This window comes from Herpailurus yagouaroundi, unplaced genomic scaffold, assembly GCF_014898765.1.
Source record: "Herpailurus yagouaroundi ecotype Mexico unplaced genomic scaffold, PumYag 190, whole genome shotgun sequence".
In the NCBI taxonomy this organism is placed as follows: Eukaryota; Metazoa; Chordata; class Mammalia; order Carnivora; family Felidae; genus Herpailurus; species Herpailurus yagouaroundi.
In genome coordinates this window covers 32185838-32210686 of record NW_024412421.1, presented here as the reverse complement: position 1 = coordinate 32210686, position 24849 = coordinate 32185838, and the positions used below count along the sequence as shown (strand labels likewise).

At 38.7% G+C, this 24849-nt stretch overlaps 1 long non-coding RNA gene across 2 annotated transcripts; it reads left to right on the top strand.

Moving 5' to 3' along the window:
- Positions 1-816: 816 nt before the first annotated feature.
- LOC121009857 (uncharacterized) lies at positions 817-23874 on the top strand. Of its 2 annotated transcripts, none has more exons than XR_005780870.1 (4): positions 817-1155; positions 20392-20446; positions 21771-21901; positions 23213-23874. It is a non-coding gene; the product is annotated as an uncharacterized LOC121009857 (long non-coding RNA). The 2 variants fall into 2 exon arrangements; XR_005780869.1 differs by having other exon boundaries at positions 21766-21901.
- Positions 23875-24849: the final 975 nt, after the last annotated feature.

The following is a 24849-nucleotide window of genomic DNA, read 5'->3' as shown; positions in this document are numbered from 1 at the left end:
TTATGTGAATTCAACCATAAGCACTCAGTACAGAGAAAGAGGGCAAAATTAAGCAGTGTGGATTATCCTACCATTTTTCAATAAATGAATGCCTGCTCCAGATTGACTGTGAGAGGGAAGTATAAATCTGTAAGCAATGCCTTTATCTGGAGCTCAACCCACAACAACACAATTGGATTTAGTGCTAGCAGGAAAACCGGCTGGGTTGACTTATCAGAAAATATGAGGGCTAGTCTCCAGGGGAATTTGGAGGTAATTTGGGCTATACAAGGTATTCACCTTAAGTGCTGACTTTGAATAAAATGTGATGGCTTGCAGAAAATGGACAGCACAGAAAATCTCACAAGCAGTATAATTAGCAAATAGTAACAATGGCTAACACTTTACAGCACTGCCCTACACATTTATACCTCCATTAATTAAATTCTCAAAAACAACCCTAAGAAGTAGGAAGGTAGATTTTTTATAATCCCAAGTTTATAGATAAAGAAAATCAGACCTGCCCAAGGTCATGTAGCTAACAAGTAACAGGAACCAGAATATAAAGATATAAATGTGTGTTTTGTCTTCCCTACTGTAGGTTAGTTTTCTCTTGCATACCCAGAAAGGTAGTCCCTTCTTTGTATAATGTTGCCTTGGTTGTGCTTTAGTGGGCCAGAGCTTAAAAAAAAAAAAAAAAGCAGGTCTGCCAGGCAGAGAAGAAAATGTCCTTCCTAGCTATTTTTTTCCAAAAGCCTTGCCTCTCTGAGAAATGTTACAGTAGGTTATACTATACAGACAGAAGGGAAAGTTAGATGCTTGGGCTTTTTCAGGAAACTTGATTTGAAGACAGGTAAGTATTTATTCAGCAAGACAATAAGCACAAAGTCCTTTGCAGTTCCCACATGAGCTGGTCCACGCCTGGTGGCTGTTGGTGGCTGGGGTCATGACTGAACAGTGGAAGCTTTAGTCCCAAGAACCGCAGAGCCATGCCCAAGCTTGGCATGGAAACCTCAGGGTTTTCCCTTCAAGTGAACTTCAAGGCTGGAAAAATGAGCCTGTAAGTGGTGACCCGTGTAGGCCAAGGCAAGTGGACCCTTCCTTGGTAATGCTGCCCTGCAAAGACTTTCTGAGCCTCTGCTGGACTGTATGAGGTAGGAAGTAGAAGAATCTCAGGTAAGGACAAAGACTGAATTTTCTGCTACTGCAGATTAAACTTGATTTACACAACTACGGGAATGTGCCATGTCTTGCCCCATGGTGTTGGGGAATAAAATGCATCCTTGCTACATAGATAAGGAGCAAATTCCTGAGAGAGGGGACTAGAGTTGACCTTTGTAAGAAAGCAGTGGAGTGAAGGTCTTGGGGAGGTGAAGGAGGTGATGAAACAAATTAGGCCTCCACACAGATAACATTCCTGAACAAGGCAAGATAAGGGAACAAAGGCATATCCTTGGCCGACTAGAGATAGGGAAACAAAGAAGAGACCACTGTGGGTGGCCTCCAGAGACAGTGATGGGCAGGGAGAGAGGAGGAGAGCTGAATGATGGGAAGGAGGGAAGGGGAAACTTGGAGGAAAAGTGCTTAAGCTTGTATAATCAGTGTGCTGCTTTAAATCGGCCTGCTTGATGTGGCTTTTTCCCCCCAGCTGGTGGACTGATGGAAGAGACAGGACTGAATGCAAATGGGGAGTTTAGTTTCATGAGTGTGTTCAATGCTAAGGTGGCCTTATCTCTCAGGGGACTACTATAGTAGTCTGTCTATGAGATATAATTGGTGTCATAATATGTATGATGCATGAGGGGACAGGAGGACAACAGAGAGATTGATAGAGAGGGTGAGTGAGGCAGAGCTGGTTGGCCAGGTAGCCAATAGGTTCAAGGGAACCAGCACCTCAAGGACAGATACAAAACTCAATAAGCACAGCACATCCTGCCGTGGTTTGATCAGGATTCAGCAGGGGATGCCAGTTTTGAGGTCAGAGGAGCATGGAGACACTAGGCTGAGTCCCAGTCCTCAGGTTAACTGGCAGGAGAAATAAGCAAACCACACTGGATGGAAGAGGTGAGAGGGGAACAGAGCTCAGAGCTTCCATGAAATCAATAAAGAAGGAAACAAAAAAAGATCTGGACCTCAGAAGGCTCCCAGGGCCCAGCGCTGATGCAGGGTCTACTGGAAACTGGGTCTTGTAGGTAACATCATCTAATTCTAACCTTCCCAAGGTGTGTTGACAGTAGTGATGGTGACAAGTGCCAATCAGCCTGGGCTCAGGAGCAGTGTTCCTGGGTTCAAATCCCTGCTACACCACTTACACTTGCCTGTGGAATCTGAGTTAACATCTACCCACCTCACGTTATCTCATGGGTAGATGAAGCTAACTGCTATCACCTATTCCAAAGAGTTACTGTTTAAACTAATTGAATTAATTCAGGTTAGGTACTTTATACATACAGAGTAACCACACATCCCAGTTTGTCTGAGACAGTCTAGTTTATGCCTACTACCAGATATATTTGTTAGTATAGCTTCCTTTAACTGAATAGTATCTTGGTTTGATTTCTGTTTCTGGCCAAGATGGAGTACCGTGGGAGGCACATGGGTGGCTCAGTCGGTTAAGCATCTGACTCTTGATATTGGCTCAGGTCATGATCTCACAGTTAGTGTGTTCGAGCCCTGTGTGGGGCTCAGCATTGATGGTGGGGAGCGTGCTTGGGATTCTGATTCACCCTGTCTCTGCCCCTCTCCCGACTTGTGCTCTCTCTTTCTCAAAATAAATAAATAAACTTAAAAAAAAAATGGATGGGCTCATGACATTTGAGAAAACATGGATGGGCATAGAGGGTATTACACGTAAGTGAAACGAATCAGTGTGGGAAAGACAAATACTATATTATGTCACCTATATAAGGAATCTAAAAAAAAAAAATGAATAGACAAATAAAAATCAGAATCACATCTGTAAATACAGAGAACAAACTGATAACTGCCAGAGGGAAGGGGGTTACGAGGATGGGCAAAATGAGTAAAGAGGAGAGGGAGATACAGGCTTCCAGCTATGGGATGAATCAGTCAAGATATAAAAGGCACAGCATAAGAAATATCGTCAATGATATGATAATAGCATTGTATGGTAACAGATGGTGGCTACACTTGTGGTGAGCATAGCATCGTGTATAAACCTGATGAATCACTATGTTGTACATCTGAAACTAATGTAACATTGCGTGACAACCACAATCAAATAAAAAAAAAATTTAAGCCAAATACTTTTTCAGACACACCACAACGTGAAAGAATTTATAACGGCAGACTTGTAACTCAAAAATTATTAAAAGGTCATTTATGAAGAAAAAAAATTATTCCAGATATAAACCTGGATTCGGAAATTTTAACTGCCTATATAAACACAATAATTTTTTTCTCACCACTTAATTTTATCACTTAAATATTTATTAAAACAACTGCTTAAAGTATTCACACACATACACATACATACATATATAAGCACATATATGTAAAGTTTTAAACCCTGAAGCAACCACTAAAATAACACAATGAAAAGTTATAGCTAATAAACCAACAAAGGACAAAAAATGGAATCAGGAAAATTAATCCAAAAACAAAGTGGAAAAATAGTAAAAAAGGATTTAAAAGGAGACAACAGAAAACAAAGAAAAGGATGTAGCCCAAATATATGTATGTAAGCCCAAGCACAATACTCAAATTAAATGTAAATAACCTAAATCCCTCAATTAAAAATCAAATTGTCAAGTTGGATACAAAAAAAGTAATACCCAATTACATGCTGCCTATAAGAAACTCATATTAAATATAAAAATTAAAGGTAAATTGATGAAAAGATATATATCATGCTAATACTATTTGAGATTAAAAGGAAGAGGTTAGGGGCACCTGGCTCTCAGTCAGAAAAGCATGTGACTCTTGATCTCAAGGTTTTGAATCTAAGCCCCATGTTGGGTGTAGAGATTACTTAAAAATAAAATCTTTTTTAAAAATGAGGAGGCTATATTAATATCAGACAAAGTTTAAAAAAAAACTTCACCAAAATTAAATATAGCCACTTCAGATGATAGAAGTCAATTCATCAGGAATATATAATAACAATTTTAAATATTCACATACCTAAACCAAGTAAATCCAGAAGTGATGGAAACTTCCATGAGAAATATATAAAGTGTCATTTTTGTCAAAGATTTCAATACTCCTCTTTTAATTATCGATAAACCACAGAAAATCAGTAAAAAGAAAAAAGAAAAAAAGCTTAGACAACACTCAACCAACTTAATCTAAGTGACGTTACTTTAACACTTATCAACAGTAAACATTCTTTTCAGATGTACATGTAATATATATCAAAACAGCTCATATTAAAGGCCAAAAAATAAGTCTCAACAAATTTACAAGGATTCAAGTCATATAATGTGTGTTCTCTGCCCACAGTGGGATTATATTACAAATTAAGAACGGAAAGAGATGTCGAAAATCTTCCAGATATTTGGAAACTAAGTAACATACTGCTAAATAACCCAAGAGTCAGGGCACCAGGGTGGGTCCGTCAGTTAAGGGTCCATCTCTTGATTTCAGCTCTAGTCATGATCTCACAGTTCATGGGTTTTAGCCCCACGTTGCTTGGGATTTTCTCTCTCCCTTTCTGCCCCTCCCTGCCTCAAAATAAAAAAACTTAAAAAAAAAAATCTAAATAATGAGTCAAGAAGAAACCAAGAGTATTTTCAATTCAATGAAAATGAAAACACAATTTATTCAAAATTTGCTAAATGTAGCTAGAGCAGTACTTATAGGAAAATTTATAACACTAAAATGCTTATATGAGAAAAACAGAAAGGTCTCAAATCAACGACTTCAACTTCCACCACAAAAACTAGAAAAAGAGGAGCAAATAAAACCCAAAGTAAGCAAAAGGAAGGAAATAAACATCAGCATGGAAATCAGTGAATTAGAAAACAACACAGAAAAACAATAAGACCAAAACTTGGTTCCTTGAGAAGCTCAATAACACTGAAAAAAAAAAAAAAAATCTAGCCATCAGGAAAAAAAGAAAGACACAAATTTCCAATATTAGAAATAAAACAGGTGACATCACTAAAGATTCTACATATAGCCAAAGGATAATAAGAAAATATTGTAAACAATTTATGCCAATAGATTTGACAACTTAGACGAAATGGACCAATGACTCAAAAGGCACAAACTTTCCAAGTTTACTCAAGAAGAGCTAGATTACCTAAATAGCAAAACAACAAACAGATTAGTTGTTAAAAACTCCCACAAAGAAAACTCCAGGTTCAGGTGGTTGCAAAGGAACTGCTACCAAACATTTAAGGGAATAATAATCCCAATTCTAGGCAAACTTTTCCAGAGAATTGAAGAGAAGGGAATACTTCTGAACTAACTCTATGAGGCCCTTTACTCTGCTTCAAAAGAGAAAGAGAAGCACTGCAAAAGAAAAAGGAAAAAAAAAAAAAAGAAAACCACAGGCCAGTGTCTCTCATGAATATAGATGAAAAAAATAGTAACAACATATGAGCACATTGAATCCAACAATGTATAAAATAATAATACACCATGACCAAGTGAGATTATCCCAGGAATAGAAGTTTTATTTAACATTTGAAAATCAAAGTAATTAATGATAGAAAATTTTAAAACTTAGCCATTTAATAATTTCAATTGATTCACAAAAAGCGTTCAACAAAGTCCACCATTTAATTCTGATTTTTAAAAAAATCTCAACAAACTAAGAACAGAATTCCTCAATCCGATAAGGATATCTACAAAAATAATGTAGCTAACATAATTCTTAATGGTGAAGAGCTAAATATTTTACCTCTAAAATCAGGAATAAGCAAGAATATACAATCTCACCATTTCTATTAAACATTGTCCTGGGGTTACAGCCAGTGAAATAAGGCCAAAAAAAAAAAATAATAATAATAATAAATAAATAAAAACATTGAGACTGAAGTAATGCTACCCTTATTCACCAGTGACACGATCAACTATGTAAAAAGAAAAATTCTCATATGATGTACAAAAAAATTTCTGAAACTAATCCAAGAGTTTTGGAATGATTAAGGATATAAGATCAATATATTTAAAAACTGTATTACATACTAGTAACAAATAATCAGAATTTAAAATTAAACAAGAATACTATTTACAATACCATCAAAATTATGAAATACATAGAGATAAACTGACCAAAATGTGCAGGACATGTATGCTGAAAACTACAAAACATTGTTCAGAAATATTAAAAGCCTACGTAAATGGAGAGATACCATGCTTATGTATCAAAAGACTCAACATTGTTAATATGTAAAATCTTCTTCTCAAATGGATATGTAGATTCAAACCATTCTTAATAAAAATCCCAGCAGATATTTTTTTTTAGAAATTCACCATCTGGTTCTAAAATTTATTTAGAAATGCAGAAGACTCAGAATAACCAAAATAACTGTGAATGGGAAGAAAAACTTGGGAAGATTCACACTACAACTGTGAGACTACTTGTAGAAAACAATCAAGACAGTATGGTACCAGTGAACAGGTAGACAAAAGACAAATGTAAAAGAATAGAGAGCCCAGAAATACACATGTATGGACAATTGAGTTTTTACAAAGATTCAAAGGTGATTTAATGGAGAATAGTCTTCGTGTTTGTTTGTTGAGAAAGAAAAGTCTTTTCAACAAACTGATGCTAGAAAAATCATACAAATATACATGTATTTGTATATACATACACATGTACATATATATACACATACATTGTACACACACACACACACACACACACACACACACACACACACCTCAACCCCTACCTAGCTCCATACACAAAAATTAAAGCAAAATGAAAAGAAAGCATCAAGCCCAAATGGGTTTACTAGTGACTTCTAACAAAATCTAAAGAAGAAATTATACAAAGTGTCTATAATCTCTTTCAGAATATATATGCAGAAGGATTATCTCCTAACACATTCTATGAGGCCAGCTTTACCCTGATACTAAAACCAGGCAAAGGAATAAATTATAAGAAAAAATAAACAGACCATTATGTCTCATAAACACAGATGCAAAAATCCTCAACAAAATGTGAGTAAATCAAATCCAACAATGTATAAAAAGGATAATGCATCATGACCAAGTGGTATTTACCTCAGGTATGCAAGGCTGATTCAACATTTGGAAGTCAATTAATGTAATCCATTACACCAAGAGACTAAAAAAGAAAAATCACATCATCTTATCAATACACAGAAAAAAGCATTTAACTAAATTTGATACTCTTTCATGATAAAAACTCTCCGCACACTAGAAAGAGGGGAACTTCCTCAACTTGATAAAGGATAGTTATAAAAATATAACTAATGTCATATCCAATGGTGAGAAACTCAAAGCTTTGCCACTAAGATCAGTTACAAAGCAAGTATGTCCTCTCTCAACATTCCTTTTCAACATTATTCTGGAAGTTCTACCTAGTCCAATAGGACAAGAAAAAGAAATTAAAAGTATATGGATTGAGAAGGAAGAAATAGAACTGTCTTTGTTCTCAGATGACATGATCACCTTTATAGGAAATCCAAAATAATTCACAAGAAAAGTTAAAACTAATCAGTGATTACAGTGAGGTTGTGTGACACAAGGTTAATATACAAATGTCAACTCCTTTCCTATACACTAACAGTGAACAAGTAGAATCTGAAACTAAAAACAGTTGCATTTACATTAGCACCCAGAAATGAAATACTTAGGCATACATTGAATGAAATATGTATAAGTTCTATATGAGGAAAACTACAAACCCCTGATGAAAGAAGTCAAAAAAGAACTAAATAAATAAGGAGATATCCCATATTCTTGGATAGGAAGCATCAAAATTGGCAAGGTGACCGTTCCTCCCAACTTGATCCATATTCAATGCAATCCAAATTGAAATCTTAGCAGGTAATTTTGCAGATGTTTATATGCAGAGGCAAGAGACTCAGAATAGCCAACATGATATTGTAGAAGAACATGTTGCAGGACTGACACTATCTGGCTTTACGACTTATTTTAAAGCTACAGTCATCAAGACAGTGTGACACTGGTAAAAGAACAGACAAATAGATCAGTGGAACAGAATACAGGAGCCAAGGAGCAAAAGCAATTCAATGGAAAAAAGATAGTCTCTTCAACAAATCATGCTGGAACAACTGAGCATCCACAGGTAGAAAAATGAATCTAGACACAGACCTTATACCCTTCACAAACATTAACCCAAAATGGACCACAGACCTAAATGTAATTGGAAAAAATAAACTCCTAGAAGATAACATAGGAGAAAATATAGAGGACTTTAGTATAGTGATGACTTTTTATGTGTAACATCAAATGCTCAATCCATAAAATAAATAATAAGGTGGACTTCACTAAAATTAAAAACTTCTGCTCTGTAAAAAAAAACAAAACCAAAAACCAGTGTCAAGGGAATGAGAAGATAAGATACAGACTGGGGAAAAAAATATTTTAAAAACACACATCTGGGGCCATCTGGGTGGCTCAGTCAGTTAAGTGTCCAACTGTTTCATGGGATGGAGCCCTTCATCGAACTCTGCACTGGCAGCATGGAGCTGCTTGGGATTCTTTCTCTCCCTCTCCCTCTGCCCCTCACTTCTCAAAATAAATAAATAAATAAATAAATAAATAAACATTTTAAAAATATAAATAAATAAAAAGAAAAACACCTATCTGGTAAATGACTCACCCAAAGTATACAAAGAACTCTGAAAATTACACAGTAAAAAAACAAACAACCCGATCTAAAAATGGACGAAGGACCTTAACAGACACCACTCCAAAGAAGATATGTAGATGCTAATAATTACATGAAAAGATGCTCCATGTGATATGCCATTAGGGAAACACAAGTTAAAACAACAATGAGATATCCCTATAGACCTATTAGGATGGCTCAAATCCAGAACACTGACAACACCAAATGCTGGCAAGATGGGAAGCAACAGGAATTCTCATTCACTGCTGGTGGGAACGTAACATGGCACAGCCACTTAAGAAGACAGTCTGCTGGATTCTTACAAAACTAAACACACTCTTACTGTGCAATCCAGCCAGTGTAGTCCTTGGTATTTACCCAAAGAAGTTGAAAACTTATGTCCACACAAAAACCTGCACATGGATATTTGCAGTAGCTATCTTCCTATTTCCCAAAATTTGGAAGCAAGCAAAATGTCCTTTAGTAGGTGAATGGATAAATAAACTGTGGTACATCCAAACAACGGAATATTATTCATCACTAAAAAGAAACTCAGGGCCATCTGTCTGGCTCAGTTGGAAGAGTGTGCACTCTTGATCTCAGAGTCGTGGGTCCAAGCCCCACATGGGGTGCAGACATTACTTCCATAAACAAAACATAAAAACAAAAAAAAAGAAATGCATTATTAAGCCATAAGAAGACAGAGAAGAACCTTAAATACATAATACTAAGTGAAAGAAGCCAATCTGATAAGGCTACATGCTTATGATTCCAACTACATCACATTATGAAAAAGATAAAATTGTGGAGACAGTAAAAAAATCAGTAGTTTCCAGAGATTAGAGGAGAGAGATGGATGATTAGGGCAGTAAAACTACTCTTGTATGATATCATAATGACAGATACATGTCATTATACATGTGTCCAGACCCACAGAATGTACAACACTGAGAGTGAACTATGATGTAACTATGGACTTTGGGTGATTATGATGGATTACTGTAGGTTCATCAATTGTAATCAGTCCAATCTGGTGGGTGATATTGATAATAGGAAATGCTATGCATGTTTGGGGGCAGGGAGTATATGAAAAACCTCTGTAATTTTCCTTTGATTTTGCTGTGAACCTAAAACTATAAAAAAAAAAAACCTAAAGTATTGATTTTTATTTTTTTTTTTATTTTTTTTTTATAATTTTTTTTTAATTTTTTTTTTCAACGTTCATTTATTTTTGGGACAGAGAGAGACAGAGCATGAACGGGGGAGGGGCAGAGAGAGAGGGAGACACAGAATCGGAAACAGGCTCCAGGCTCCAGGCTCTGAGCCATCAGCCCAGAGCCCGACGCGGGGCTCGAACTCACGGACCGCGAGATCGTGACCTGGCCGAAGTCGGACGCTTAACCGACTGCGCCACCCAGGCGCCCCTAACGTATTGATTTTTAAAAAAGAAAAAGAAGAAATAAATTTTAGTATTAGCATAATCTTATCTGTCATCATCATAAAGGCCCAAGAATGAAACTAGGTCTGATCTGAGGACATGCCCAGGCAGCTGATCTAGGAGAGGGAAGTTGGGGAGACCATACAATACAGACTAAGGGCTTGAGTTTTGGGGGTAGACAGAACTAGATCAAAACCCTAGCTCTACCATTTACTAGCCATGTGACCTTGAGCAAGTTACTAGCCTTTTTTGAATTCTCAGATCTCTCTCTTAAAAACAGCGATAGACAGCAGCAGGTGCAAGGAAGTGGTAACACAAACAGTGGTAGCCTCGTAGGGTAGCTGGGACGGCCGTGGCAGGGGGGAATCAAATGAGATGCTGCGGGGAAAGACTGGAGAAGCACATCCTGTATTCAGTAACCACAAAACAGCTTATTAAAAAGGGGGGAAAAAAAAAACATGGCAAAGCTCTGGGCAAGAAGGGGATGTTGAGCATAGATGCTTGGTCACTGGAGGTGACAGTGAACCCCTAAGGCAGTATGCTGCAGTGCGACCCTTGAATACAAGGCTCTCTGCCAAACCCTAAGGGCATTAACAGGCTTGGTTCTGTTTTCAGGATGAAATTGGAACAGGAAAAAGTGTGAAGACTTTTTTTTTAATAATCTAGCTAAATGTGTTACTCTTCCTAAGCGAGATGCTAATGGAACTATCCCACCAGCCACAGCATGTACTTAGCAGAACTGTCACAAATGTTTAGAAACAAGACTATCCCTCTGTCAATGAGGATGACCTGTCCTCAAAAAGTGGAGTTTCTTAGGGACAAAAGGTGAGGCCACAGGGACAGTAAGTAATCTGGTCACAGCAAGGGAGAGACAAACAGAAAGCCAGACAGATCTGTTGGCAGAAAACAGCAGATGCAAGGTTGAGCTGACCTTTGAAGGTCATGCTGCTTACAAAGTTCTTTTTCTTAAGGGCTGTCAGGCTGTCGAAGTACAATTTTCAAAAAGTTAATAACATGATTCCCATATAAACAATGGGCATATGCCAAAGTTTTATTTAACTTATCAGTGAGAGAACCAGCAGGATGACAAAGCTGGATACAGAAATCGATACACAGACGAGGGGGACTGCTGGGTGAAGTTTGCTAAATCAGATTCTAAACTAGCTAGTGTCCTACAAGGCAATAAAAGCATAACCACTGGGGTTATTTCTTTCTACTGCACATAAATCGTTTGCATCTCTACCAGACAAAAACAGTTTGTACCTTGTCAGTTATTAGTAAATAGTAAGTCAAACAAAATTACATTCCCCAGGAGCAGGGACACATCAAACTAAGGCATATGGGCCATTCTGGTCTGTCTCATGTGTTTGTAAATAAAGTTTTATTGAAATATAGTCACATTTGCTTATGTACTGTCTGTGGCTGCTTCCAATACAACAGCAAAATTGATTAACTGTGACAAAGACCATATGGCTTGCAGAGCCTAAAATATTTGTCACCTGGTTTTCTATAGAAAAAGTTTGCCGACCCCTGCCTTAAATAGTCAAATAAACTTTAGGTGGGCTTGCTACTGAGTATTCTAGCATGACATTGAAAGGATATGCAAATGTAAAATCATCACAGTGATTTAAATATCTTACAGTATGAGGGCACCTGGGTGGCTCAGTCGGTTAAGCATCAGACCTCGGCTCAGGTCATGATCGCGTGGTTCCTGAGTTTGAGCCCCACATCAGGCTCTGTGCTCACAGCTGAGAGCCTGGAGCCTGCTTCAGATTCTAACTCCCTCTCTCTCTGCCCCTCCCCTACTCACGCTCTGTCTCTCTCAGTCTCAATAATAAAAAATAAACATGTAAAATAAATAAACATCTTATAATTTTATATGTCAATTATATCTCAATAAAGCTGAAAAAAATAAAATTCTGCACCAAGAAAAAGAAGAAAGGACATGGTGGGTTCTTTTGGTTTTATTTACAAATTTCAGCTAGACAAACATACAGATAGATTGATAAAATAGGTGATAGTTGGATGACAGGTAGATAGATAGATAGATAGATAGATAGATAGATAGATAGATAGTTTTGTTTTTTAACAAGGTCAACTACCCTTCAGGGTAAATGTAATGTCCACTCCAATAACTATGGCTGAGGAAATCCATGACTTTCTTACGGAAAGGATTATGTAGATGGCCACCATTATTAACACAGAATTAACAGAAGGAGAAGACGTTCAGCAGAAAGCGTAAAATATGATGAAGACTCTCCTTGGCCCACAGCTTCATCCTTCTGGTTCACTTTTTCCTTTGGTCAGACGCTGCCCCCACAGCACTAAGAATTGGATTTGGATTTGACTCTATTTCTGTCTGGGATGGCAGTTACTCCCTGACAGACCTGGATGTCTGAGAGTGTCTTAAATGAACGCAGAGGGGGGAATGGGGAGAACTATAAGGATGTCCATCGCAGAATTCTTTAATGGCAACAGAGTAGAAATTATCTGAATTTTCAATGATAGGGCATGCTTAAAGAACAATGGCTTAAATTAAGTAGTCATTAGAAACAGAGATAAAGTTGCATGTTTGTCAATAAGGGAAGACATCCATTATACAGCGTTGAAAGAACAAAGCTGATCCCGAAGAGCCTGTACAATATGATTCACTGTTTTATTTTTTTTTTAATTTTTTTTTCAACGTTCATTTATTTTTGGGACAGAGAGAGACAGAACATGAACAGGGGAGGGGCAGAGAGAGAGGGAGACACAGAATCGGAAACAGGCTCCAGGCTCTGAGCCATCAGCCCAGAGCCTGACGCGGGGCTCGAACTCACGGACCGCGAGATCGTGACCTGGCTGAAGTCGGACGCTTAACCGACTGCGCCACCCAGGCGCCCCTGATTCACTGTTTTAAAAGATATAAGTGCATGAAAAAATTTTAGAAGGCCAAACACAACTTGATAATAGTTATTACCACTGGATAGTGAATTTTCATTTTCTTCTTTGTGATCATCTGGTTTTCTTTATCCTAACTGTTCTATGGTGAGTATGAATGACCTGTATCATAAGCAAACATTAAAGAGTATTTTTAAAGGCTTTCCTCATAGGGAGCTGTGTTATATCAGTTGTTAAAGAGGGTAACATGGGGTGCCTGGGTGGCTCAGTTGGTTAAGCGTCCAACTTCAGCTCAGGTCATGATCTCACAGTTTGTGGGTTCAAGCCCCGTGATGGGCTCTGGGACAGCTCAGAACCTGAAGCCTGCTTTGCATTCTGTGTCTCCCTCTCTCTCTGCCCCTCCCCTGCTCGTGCTCTGTCTCTCTCTGTCTCAAAAATAAATAAAACATTAAAAAAATTTTTTTAAAGAGGCTAACATAATTTTTATCTCAAAATATATGCATCTATACAATGGAGTATTACTCAGCAATCAAAAAGAATGAAATCTTGCCATTTGCAACTACATGGATGGAACTGGAGGGTATTATGCTAAGCGAAATCAGTCAGAGAAAGACAAATATCATATGACTTCACTCATATGAGGACTTTAGGATACAAAACTGATGAACAGAAGGGAAGAGAAGCAAAAATAATATAAAAACAGGGAGGGGGACAAAACATAAGAGGCTCTTAAATATGCAGAACAGAGGGTTGCTGGAGGGGTTGTGGGAGGGGGGATGGGCTAAATGGGTAAGGGGCATTAAGGAATCTACTCCCGAAATCTTTGTTGCACTATATGCTAACTAATTTGGATGTAAATCAAAAAAATATATGTGTATATGCATCCCTGTCAATAGAGGACTTTTTATAAAAAGGCGGTAGTATAAAGTCTTATCCCCAAGTAATCTAATGCATCCACATCATTATAAACCATTATATGAAAAGTAACTTTCCCAAAGAGTACAGGTTATCATGGAAGAGACAAAGGGAACAGGAAAGAGTAAGAGCATATGTGCAAGTTATGGTACATACTGAAGAGTCAAATTAGCTCTCTTTTTCAAAAGAATATTAACCCAATTAATCTTCTAATAATTTGATACAAATAAAACTAATCTAAACCAGTATTTCACAAGATAGCATGTAAACTAACCCATATGACCTTCTACCTAAAGAATATGCCCTGGGGCGCCTGGGTGGCTCAGCCGGTTAAGTGTCTGACTTCAGCTCAGGTCATGATCATACGGTCTGTGGGTTCGAGCCTTGCGTCGGGCTCTGCGTTGACAGCCCAGAGCCTGGAGCCTGCTTCTGATTCTGTGTCTCCCTCTCTCTCTGCCCCTCTCCTGTTCATGCTCTCTCTCTCTCTCAAAAATAAATAAACATTAAAAAAAAATTTTTTTAAAGAATATGTCCTATAAAATGGTGACTTTTTGAGCCAACAAATATTAAGAATGCAGTAGTATTCTTTCTTTTCTCCCTCCCTCATTTTCCATGTGACATCCTTGGCCGTCTCCTGACATTTGTTGTCTCCTGGCAATATGCCAGGTACTCTAAGGGTAAAAAGATCATGGACATCAATGCAACAACTCATTCCAATAGGTTTGGATCTGTTGGCCACATGCACTCTGTTCCTGAGGTCAAACTGTTCCACTGATATCCTAACAACGATTTTTACTAAGAGTTTTCTGTTTTTACAAAACAACAAAACATAAAGTGACATGACTACCACAAGATATGTGTCTTAGCGTCTAGGTTCTAAGTGAATGGTACTCAAATTCCCTTCTATGTCTAGAATAATAAAGAAGCACAGAGTGACAGTGTCCACTCTGTCTTTTTTCTTCTCAGGGTAAATGTACATGCAATGAAGAAGAAAGGATTGTAGAAAGAAGAGGCGTGGAAGAGGACTTACAAATTTTATTAAGAAATTAATACTAATACCCTTCTCATTTTTCATATGAGATGTGGCACTGGATAGGACAGATAGAACAAAAAAGGCTTGGGTTGGACAAAAGTTCACAGGGAAGAATTTTACTAGATTCTGATATCTTAGATTTGTATGGAGTTGCATCTAAATCAAGATATTGTAGTATTTAGATAGACAAAGAAGAAAAAGCTAAATGCGTGCACAATTAAAGGAAGTTTAGACAATTTATATTTTTAAATGCTAGTTGATTTATTCATGTTGCTATGTTAATGCATTTAAAATGAGCCTTGACAAGGAAATTGGGAATATGCCCTAAGGAATCATTCCACAGTGGAAATTTGTGACCAAAGAGGCCTTTTTTTCAAACTGACATGAGTTTTTCAATGAATTAATTGCAAATTTCAAGAATTATGAGATTTCCTAAGTTATTTGTATTAGGAAATGAACAGGAAAATGTAATTATTTTTCCCCTCAAATAATATTTGAGGTCTGAAAAGAAGCTATGAACTATGTCATATTTCTTGTATCTTTCTGACAGTTTGTAATTACTTTTAATGCTGCTGTTCTCTAAATTATTAATGCTAATCTGTCATGACAGGGGCTGAAGAGAACCAGTGATTATATGCCTTTTTACTAGCAAGCCTGGTTTTAAATAAATGTCTTAATCACAAGAAAATAGAAGAGTAGTTACTTTAAAGGAAACAGACTTGTACCTTCTACCAGGTTCCTCCCATCCCTTAAAATAAAGTAAATGCACAGTGACAACAGTTCAAGCAGGATGACAATCTATGCAATAATTTCTGAAAGTGACATCGTGCGATGACACCCAGTGATTCACAGACTCACAGAGTTGTAAGGTGTCTTAAAAGCTCATCAACTGCAACTTGCCTTCTAACACTCAAACCATCTCCATTAATCATGGCCAATGGCTACCTGTTCTCTGTTTGAATATCTTCAGAATGACAGGCGACTCCCTCCCTCCAACGGCACCCATTTCTCACTTATTTTGAGTCAAGATCTTGCTTCCTATAAATTGTACCTACTGGTCTTAGATCTGTTTTGGTAACACATAGAACAGGCAGGACTTCTTCCCAATACATGCTTGGCACCTCTTCAAATATATGGATATATATTTGGCATTCTCTCTGGTCTTTGCATTTTCAGGCTAAACATACCAGTTTCCTTTAACAAGCTCCATGAGATCAGGGACCCTCTGTTTTATTCACGGCTTTATCTCTAGCTCCCAGCATAACATAAATAATAAATAATAGTGAGAAGAATAAATTTAAGAACTCTATTCATCATCTCTAGTTTCCCACATTTTTGTTTCTTTATTTGTTTCCAATGACTAACAAACTTGACTGCCCTTTTCCAATCCCTGGCCAATCACATCCAAATTCTCACCTCAATTCATCCAGGAATGGGACATCCATTCCCCAATTTCCTCCTTCTGCACGTTTACACCATCCTCACTTTCTCTACTTTTGTTCCAAAGAAGAAAAGCCTCTTATTTCTCTTCAAGGCTAATGCCACCATCTCACTTGTTCTCGCTTCCACTCTTCCATCAATCATATTTCTAGCCTATCCTTAATCTCTTTCTTGAGAGATACTCCTTCAGGTATCCGCATGCTCGGTTGCCGCCTTCCTAAAAACTAAGCTTTCTCTCTTCAAGAACTGCCACCTTTTTCATCACTGCCAACATCTGTGATCATTTTCTACAGACATATTTTAGTCTCCATTCTAAAACTATCAATATTTCATTGCTAATATAAAAACATACACGGGTGAGAAGTGGTTAAGTGCCACCCAAAGCCTGCAGATTCTTTATGTGGTGAAAATGATTTCTGACAGTGGATTACTAATAATGAGGCGTCAATCAACTGAATTCAGAGACAAACTGAAGGACAGGACCAAGTTCTGTTGTTTAATAAACAAATGTTAGCCCTTTGTAGAAACCTTTTATTGTTCAACATCAACTCATATTTATGCAGACATTGGAATAAAGCTTATCTATCCATAAATATATTTTTTACAAAGGCACACACAGGCAGAATTTTGATAGTCTAAATTCCATTTCAAAAACAATTTGAAAGTATGCCTTTGAAACGTCTCCCTATTTTAAAATCCACTGTCAAAATCAAATAATGACACATCCATATCTACCTTTAATTTCCAGAGTGGGTTAATAAGATCAAAAATTAAACCTCTAAAATACACTCTTCTGTTTGCTTATTATTAACTTCTCTTAACACCGCTTTATGCTTCACATTTTTCCACAGCTCACTATTTCTTCATGGTCAATAAATCAAGATCATGATGTGTGTGTGTATGTGTGTGTGTGTGTGTGTGTGTGTGTGTGTGTGTGTGTATTTAAAGCAAGTGGCTGTATTAGGGAATCAGAGCCATGTAAAACATTTGACAATAATTAAAACCAAGAGGCTTTTAGCAAGCACTAGGCTAATTACTTGATGTGCATTGTTCCTCTGAGTGCTAGAAAGCGTAATATTGCCTCCATTTTATACATGAGGAAACTGAGGTTCACAAGGGTTATGTAACATGCCTAAGGCTACACAGCCAGTCAGGGGTGAAGCTGTGATTCAAATACTGTAAAATTGATGCTCTGACCCAGGGCGACATGCCACCCCTCGATTCCACTCTTTTCCTTGAGTTAAGAATTAGGGCACGGAAGTGCAGAGAGGCGAGGGGCTTATACAAGCTCACGCGCTGTTAATTCCAAGAACCTGTATCACCCATCAGGTCACACAACGCTGGGAGGGGGAAGATGATTTCCCATGATCTCAGCTCCTTTCTCAGGATCCACTTTTCCCTGGACACCACTGGAGTTCTGACTGGAATGCTGTGGTCAGGTAGGCGACGATCAGAAACCAGAGTTTGACGGGCAGGAGAGAGAAGGAATGAGAGCTTGAATCCCCAGTTCTTTATTTGCTAGACCCTTCAGCTCTATCCCCCACAGTGTGACCCCACATTTAAGGAGCAGAGAAGAACTAAACAAAAACCTCTGTGGCCTCAGCATTTTTTTCTACAAATAGAGCTTTAAAGAGCAGCCTCTGTACTTGGGGAATACAGCAATGGCAGACAGAGCCCAAAACCCTCTTAGTAATGGAGAAGAATTATCCAGGCAGCCCCTAGTCTGACAAACACTGAATCCTTTCCCCACTTGGAGCAAAAAATAAAATTAAATTAAAAATAAAATCCTCAAAACCCACACCACCACCAAAGTCACAGAGAACTTTTGCTGAGTTGTACAAGCAAAGGACATTTTTGTAGAACACATTTGCATTTGAAAGTACCAACACATTCTAAATGTGCAGTGTATGCACAGATCTGTGCAGTAGCAATTAGGAACAGAAATAACCAGCGCAACTGAATTAGAGTTGATGAGATTCTGGTGTTCAAGGCAGCCGCTTCCTTTATATGACTAATCCCTATGCATTCTTGGGGTTTCAGATTAGATGTTGCTTTTTCTACAAAGTTTCCCAGACTCCCAAAGTCTAGGCTATGTGCCCATCTGATGAGTTTCACCTTGTATTTCTCCTTCTGGTCGGACCTGTTGCCTGAGATCAGTATTGCCAGTTTACTTCTCAGTTTCTCCCCCTAGACTATAGGCTTTGTGAGAGCTGCCTTATATATTTTATCACTAGTATGTCTCACAGTGCCTGGCACAAAGTAGTAAATGTTTTTGAGTGGATCAAGAATAAATAAGCAGTGGGGCGCCTGGGTGGCTCAGTTGGTTAGGCATCCAACTCTTGATTTTGGCTCAGGTTATGATCTCACAGTTTGTGAGTTCGAGTCCCACACTGGGCTCTATGCTGACAGTGTGGAATCTGCTTGGGATTCTCTGTCTCCCTCTCTCTCTCTGCCCCTCCCAAACTCATGCTCTCTTTCTGTGTTTGTCTCAAAAAATAAGTAAACAAACATTTTTTTAAAAAAGAATAAATAAGCAGAGATGGAAAATAGGATAATTACTTACAAACACTAAAAACTCTATCCAACTCTGATATCAGCTTCAATTATAAAGTGTCACAAGACCAGGATGTGGTAAGTGGTGGCCATATAAGTAAGTCATAAATATAGGATCATGAAAAAGGAAGTATCAGATCCAGACCTTGATGGCATCATCATGCTCACTCCTGGATAAGAACTCTACCCAAACTCTATTTGTGGAAGCATTGGTAATTATATAACAGACACAAACTGGTATTTACCTAACTTATCAATGTTATACTTCCATCTGTTCACATATCTACCTATCCATTTTCTAGCTAGCTACCCATCCATTTATTACCTATCAATAGCCTGCTTATCTAGCTATCTATTTATCCATGCATTCATGCATCCATCCAACTGTCATAGGCAAAATTATAAAGATGTCCCCCAAGATTCCTACAGCCTAGTTATAGGACAAACACAAACCTAGTTACTGCTATAAGATATAATTAAGGTTCTAATCAGCTGCCTTTAAAATAGGGAGGTTATTCTGGATCATCCTGGTGGGCCTGACATAATCAGGTGTGCCTTTAAAGCAGATGAGGAAGTAGAAGAAATGAGACAGAAGTGGGAAGCAGAAGACATTCCAAGAGTAAGAGAGACTTACTCCCTTACTTGTTCCCTTGCTCCCTGGGAACCTTGGTCTTATAACTAGAAGGAACTGAATTCAAGCAACAATGTGAATGAGCTTGGAAGGAGATTCATCTCAGAGCCTCCAGAAAGGGACAACAGGCCTGGCTGATGCCTTGACTTTGGACACATGAAACTGACATCAGAGAAACCAATCTAGCTGCCCAGATTTCTGACCTATAGAACTATGAGATGAAAAACTGTGCTGTTTTAAGCCACTAGGTTTGTGGTAACATGTTACAGCAACAACAGAAAACCAATGCACCATCCATCACTCTATTAACTATTTAGCTAGTCTCTATTACCACTTATCTGTTATCCATCTATCACTTATATGTTGTCTTTACCTGTCACTTATATACCATTGCTTATTGTATCACCTTACCTATTTTACTTACCTATTGCCTAAATAGTATATATTTATTATGTGTATTTCCATCTATTCATCTGTCTATCTTTGTTGCCTGAACTGACTCAGTTCCCTTAACAGCAGCCTTCTCTCCCTGACTTCCCACCTCTACCCCCAAACACACATGCTTTCCTCCTGGGAAAGGCCAACAACAACAACCAAACAGTGACAACTTGGATAGCAACCCCACAGGCGATGGGAAGCTCTGTGACCTGCACCTTCCCTGGAATCCCTGTCTCTTCCCAAAGCCTCACATCTGGCTTCTGCTTTCTCCTTGACCCTCATTCAAATAGCCTGCTCAGCTCTGGATCCTGACTCCACCCTGGGATGCTCAGCTCCTCCAAACAGGTAAGTCATTACCTAACTGCCCCATCCTTAACAAGCCTAGGCTCAGTCACTCCCACCACTAGGACCAATATGGCCATGGCTGTCCAAGAAAGACCCCAGATAGTCATCAGGACATTAGTTCATTTTCTTCTATGAATAGTATCTGTTTTGTTCCATTTTTGTTTAACATTTATTTATTATTGAGAGACAGAGAGAGACAGAGCATGAGCATGGGAGGGGCCAAGAGACAGGACACAGAATCGGAAGCAGGCTTCAGGCTCCGAGCTGTCAGCACAGAGCCTGACGCAGGGCTCAAACTCACAAATTGCGAGATCATGACCCGAGTGGAAGTCAGACACTTAACCAACTGAGCCACCCAGGCACCCCATATCTGTTTTGTTCTAAATGAAGCTTTCTTTTCTCTTTATAAAGACCTGATTTCAAATAACTTTCAACTATTATTAAAAGATACCCAATGCAGGAAAACTGTCACTTATATTCGCCATTCTGATACTAAGAAGCATTATGTCTTAGACAACGGTGCCAGCACAGGGCCAAGGGGCCTCTCACAGCAACACTTACACAATATTTCCTTATAAAAGATACAGTGCTGTCCTTCTACGATCACATGCCAGAACTGAAATGGCCATATAAATCCAACCTCATAAAGTAAGAGTCAATTTTAACTATTGAAGCCCTTAGAAATACAGGTCTTACAGCATATTACCTGCCAGAATATTAGATGTGAGGGTTTTATGTAAATATATAGATGTGTATACATGTGTATATCCTTTGATATCCTTTGAGTCCTTGCTTCACACCAGGCATCAGACATACATACTTTCACCTGCATTTCTTCCTATAATCCCTACAGCTCTATAAAATATGTCCTGCTATTATGTGCATCTTTTAGACGACAGGTTAAGAAACCAAAGTCACACAGCTAGAACGTAACAGAGTCAGGATGTAAACTCAAGACTAGTTCTCTTAACAACTGCCCTCCATTTTGTTCTTATCATGGTGAGAGTGGCCAGGCGTGAAGTAAAGAGCATCCTTGCTCCTTGGATGAATCACATTACACCCCTGGCCCTCATTTGTGAAATGAGGGTGGTGGGCCATGTGTTCCCTCAGGCTCCACCAGAACCCAGTGGTCTGCAGTTTCTCGGAGCAGCCCCTGTGGTTGGGTCCGTCTCTAACCAGGATACAGGAGATGGATGCATCATTATCACCTTTCTCCTTTCCGCACTAACCTGATGTCACGTACATCATTGTCCTTCCCTTCTTCTAAAGATCATTTAACACCCCATTTAGTCACCTTTGATAATGCTCTTCTTTCAAAGTACAGTGAGAGGAGCAGCTTTCAAGGTGATTTCTCCGCACTGAGGACATGTCAGTCTCTGGAGAGCCCATAGCCAGCATCCTGGTTCTGGAGCAGATGCGACGGGACCAATGTCAACAGCAGGAAAAATAATCCAGGTCCGTGAGAGAGCAACAGGTTGACCAGTTCTTTATTGAAGAACCAGGCTGTAACAGACATTACTTGCGCTAACAGCACCATTTAGGAACTGTCCATCCTGACCCTGAATCACAGGAGAAGTAGTCCGTGATGTCAGAAGAGTAAATGCATCTCATCTAAGTCGCCAAGTCCAATCAGTTATGAATGGGTTCCTGGAGTGCTGGGGTGAAGCACACAGGAGACGGGTCTCCACATAGCAGGGAAGAGCACTGACGGATTAATGACGTCTGCCAGAGCAGAGGGCTAGAAAAGAGGCTCCAGGTTTGCGGCCTACTCACAGCCCCTGCAAAATCAGTAAAAGGCACAGGCTGTGCCATCAAATCAGCCCAGGTTCAAACATTGGCCCTCCCACTTACTAGCTGTCCAATACTGTGAAAAATTCTTAAACTCTCTGAATGCCAGCTAAAACAGAATAGCTGCAAGTAGAAAGACTGACATGTTTGGGAAGTGCTTAGTTAGGACCCACTAGTGCCTTAGCAATTATCATAAAGTTCCTCAGATAAAAATCAGTGCAAACAAAGCTGATAAATACAGCCAGGTAAAAATGTTCTCCTTCCCTCCATCTTTGACTTTTGAGACAAAAGTCATAAACTGGCAGTCATGGGCTCAGTCTTGCCTTTAGACCTATTTTATCTGGTCCACATTGTCGGCTTACATGATGTCTAAATAATTTTGGAATTAGTTACAAGTTTATTTCACATTTTTTTAAAAAATTCATGTATCTTACTTCTTTGAAAAGTTTGATCTGACACCACTGACCCCATTGTCACATGGCTGTGCGTTGGAACTAACCAGCGGCTGCTGCCTTTGGAGGGTTCCTGAACTCCTTTTTCTTTCCTTTTTTCATTGTAGAATATGTCATATATTCAGGAAAGTGCATAAAATGCACCACAGTTTAAACAGCAATTAGAAAGCCAACATCTGTGTAATCAAGTCCCAGGTCAAGGAGTGGAACATAGCACCCCAGAAGACCTATCTGTCCTTCCAATCACAATCTCGACCTCCCTCCAAGGTCACCCCCATGCTGACCTTTGGGATAATCATTTTCTTACTTTTCACTTTATTTTTACTGTGTATATATGTACCTCTAAGCACACAGTTTGGAGAGCTGTATAGACATGAACTCTTACCGAATGTCTTCTTTTGGGTCCAGCTAACTTTACTCAACATCATGGTTGGGAGACTCACTGAGGTTGACAAATTACATTTATTTTCATTGCTGCATGGGTCAAACGTTCTTTCTGTCATCTCTCCACCTGGCCCTATTATAGGCATTTGGATTTGCGCTTTACATCTGGACACAGATGACTTCTGATACAGAGACATAATCATCATCATAATCATGGTCCACACTCTGACCACTCCAGCCAAGATCCCTAGCTTCTTCTGCAGCCCCACCGCGAGCTCGGCTTGCTGACATTCCCCATGAAGTTCAACCTAAGTAGGCTCAGTCTGTCCAATTCCTCCTCCACGTCACTCAATTCCTAGTGACCTTCCCTGCCCATCCAGTAAGTGACCCCGTCAGCTAAGGCTGACCATTCTGTAGTTACACCTTCTTCTCAAAAGACCCCTTCTTCTCAATAAGGAATTAAGAGATTCAGTGAAGCTAGAGCCAGATCACCCTTCCAGGAGCACATCAGGCAGCTCATAGTATCTCCATCCATGACTGTTTGTCATTACCTCACTTTCTGAATCTTCGTCCAGCTCTCAATCTGTGCAGACAGCTCCCCGCCAACCCAATTTGAATTAATTTGTCAAGCAAAATTTTGTGAAATAATATATCAGCTGCATTACTAAAGTAAGATCTATGACTTCTACTGCAACCCTTTCATCTTCTACTCTAGCCATTCCATCAATAAAACCAATCAAGTTTTCTCGGCAAATTTTTCTTAATAAATCAGCTTTATGGGTCATGGATCCATATTCTTCTTGATGTTTATGGATTTTCATTCCTAATACCAGTTCCATTATTTTACTACAATGGAAGTGAAACATCTAAGACAATGAGAATGGGGGTGCTTTCCAATACCTTCTGGCTATAAAAGCCAAACTCAGAGTTTCAGGAATGCTGAATGGCTTTATTCTACCAACCCTCTGCGGTGTTGGTTCCAATCTCTCAGGATGGCATACAAGGCCCTTTGACCACCTGACCCCAACCAGCCTCCCATGCATGAAGGACATGACAAGGCCCTGTTGTGTCCTAATTATTAATCCTTTTTACTCTCTCTGCAATGCCCCTTGTGTCAAGTAGGACTCTTTAGGTATGAGTGACAGAAAGCCAAGTAATGGCATAAATTGGCTTAAGTTTTATATATATATATATATATATATATATATATATATATATACACACACATACATATATACATACATATATATACATACATACATATATATTATATGTAATATAATCTAATAATCTAATAATAAACTGATATAATATAATCTTATATTATAAGATTATAATATATATGATATAAGATATAATATAATCTAATCTTATATTATATATATATAATGTATATATACATTGGCTTATATATATAATGTATATATATTGGCTCATGTAATTTTTTTTTCAACATTTATTTATTTTTGGGACAGAGAGAGACAGAGCATGAACGGGGGAGGGGCAGAGAGAGAGGGAGACACAGAATCGGAAACAGGCTCCAGGCTCTGAGCCATCAGCCCAGAGCCTGACGCGGGGCTCGAACTCACGGACCGCGAGATCGTGACCTGGCTGAAGTCGGACGCTCAACCGACTGCGCCACCCAGGCGCCCCTTGGCTCATGTAATTTAAAAGCTCAGGAATAACATTGACTACCAGCACTGACGTCCAGTATTCAGATGCCACTTGATCAGGACTTCAGCAAAGAGATCACTCTCTCTCTCTCTGTGTCTCACTCTC